Here is a 2603-nt window from a genome sequence, read left to right as displayed (position 1 = left end):
GAAATAAACATAATAAATAAATAATGAGACTCCCAATTGTGAATTACATAAGCTTTAAATCAGTGTATTTGAAGAATGATAGAAAGACATGATTAAAAAACGATATCAAGATAAAGGTCAAGCAGCTCAAGGAAGGTTTATTTATTCCAGCCATTACCTCAGGGAGCAGGAAAAGGCCACAATATATAAATTAACTATATATAAACATTATATAAATATATAAAAATTTTCTTTTCAAGAACAGCAAGGACACGTGTATATCAACTCATTAGGGATGTATTTTATATCGATGAAATAGGGGAAGATAACGAAACTAGGTCGACCTAAAATACCTACAAACAATTCAAATCAGTGTACAGATAAACACGGACCTCTAGAAATTCCACGGGTGTGATCATAGGTGTCAAGGAAAAGTGAGCATCCCCTATAGAGTAAATTTATATAGCTTCAAATACTAGTAACACTCCCTCAGACCAGGGTAAATAGGAGCACAGAAAAGGGATCAACATCTAACATGCGAATATAAGTGAATATGTACAAAATATTTGCTCTAAACGCATGACTTTATTTAATCTTTCAAAATGAATGCATAATCACGTACATGTAATGAATATAAATTTAATCTTGTTTAAATAATATTTTAATGAGCTAGAGTTTAAGCCACAGTAGCGAGTCTGCAACACAACAAGACTACGTGTGATTACAAATTTGGTCACACTATACATATACTATAGAAATTAATTAAATCGTGGTTGTTTTTTTTTTTTTTTTACGTTTTTGATTACATATTAAGAAGGTGTTATATTTCAACAGGATACTTTTTGAAGAGGCAAATATCAATATTCTTATCAAACAAACTGTGAATTTTTTCACGACTTCATTAATGCATTCTAGTAATTCATAATCTGTACACACCGTTTACGGTAGCTCAGTCGGTAGAGCGCTCGCTTCGTGATCGGGAGGTCGGGAGTTCAAATCTCGGCCGCGACTGATCTAAGTCGATAAAAAATGGGTAGCAACTGTTCCTTTGCCATGCGTTCAGAGCATTGAAGTGAAAGTTGCGGGTCCTTCGGATGAGACCTTAAAACCGATGCCCCGTGTCACGGCAGGCGTTGGCACGATAAACATCCCTCACTGCTTAATGGCCCTGAGTGCCGAGTAAAGGTCAAATTTAAAGCCCCTCACCGGTATATGATGACGTTTCTATATGAGTGAAAAATTCTCAAATGGGACGTAAAACAACATACAATCAATTAATCATAATATGTACATTATTTTCAATATTCATATCTAGTCTGGAACAGTGATTTTTTTTTTTTTTTGAGGGGGGGGGGGTCATCATCTTGATATTTTTTTATACCGATAAGTGATAATTTTATTATCATGTACGGATATCAATCCTTGTCTTTCTCTTCACCAATTACATTTATAAAGTATATAGAATGTATAGGTTTTGTCCATTTCCCAATTGTTGTTGGATTTATTCAATAAATATGCTTAAACCATTATAGCTTTCGATTATTGTGAAACACATTTTGTTTGGTGGGGAGTTTTCGTTGCAATAATTTTATCAAGAAACCAAAGAATTCATGTACTCCATGACATTTTAAAATTCGAACTACATATTGTTTTTCTCCTGCCCGCGAAATAAACTCCCCAAACACCATGCAAGATTTCATCAAACCACAAAAATTGGGCCCTGCCAAAATTTGAATTTTTCAGTAAAAAGTTTCTGTGATTCAAACCAATGAGCAATTTTTTGACGTCTATGATGATAATTTGTTCCTTTTAAAATATATGTATGAAACAAATTACTTTGTTTGACTCTCAAAGAGCATCCCCCAAACCTCCTACCCTGGGCCACAAATTTCTAAATTTTGGAAGAAGCATTCTTGCTTATTATAACCATGCACCGAGTATATTTGCTATATATACAAGGAGAGAATTTTCATAGAAGTAATAAATTTTCACTTTATACTCAATAGAGCCCTTCTCTTGCGCACAGGACCCCTGAACCAGGGGACAAGAAATTCACAATTTCGGAAGAGGTACCCTTGCTCATCACCATTACTATACACCTAATTTGTTTGCTTTATCCCATGAGCAAAGTTTTTCAAAGTAATAATTATTTCACAATTTTGGAAGAAACACCCTTGCTAAAAATAATCTGTTCATCTGCCAAATATACAGGGGCAGAAAAGACTTTTTAAATAATTGATGAATTTCATAATCATTAGACACCAGCTGCAGAACCCCTGACCCTGGGGTTGTGAATTTCAAAGTTGCTGTAGAGGGTTCGAAGCTTGATACAATTATGATAAAATTTTAACGGTTAGTCCCTACCAAAAATACTATAGTTAACTATTGTTTACAATAGTTTACTATTGTTTACTATAGTTTACTATTCTTAACTATAGTTTGCTATTGTTTACTATAGTTTACTATTGTTAACTATGGTTTACTATTGTTAACTATAGTTTACTATTGTTTACTATAGTTTATTATAGTTTACTATTGTTTACTATTGTTTACTATAGTTTACTATTATTATCTATAGTAAATTAAAGTGTAAAAGTGATCACTTTCGTGTCAAAGTGATCACA

Source organism: Saccostrea echinata, unplaced genomic scaffold (assembly GCF_033153115.1).
Source record: "Saccostrea echinata isolate AGI-Se365-2 ecotype Australia unplaced genomic scaffold, CSIRO_AGI_Sech_v1 ptg000029l, whole genome shotgun sequence".
NCBI classification, from domain to species: Eukaryota; Metazoa; Mollusca; class Bivalvia; order Ostreida; family Ostreidae; genus Saccostrea; species Saccostrea echinata.
This window is presented reverse-complemented; position numbering follows the sequence as displayed.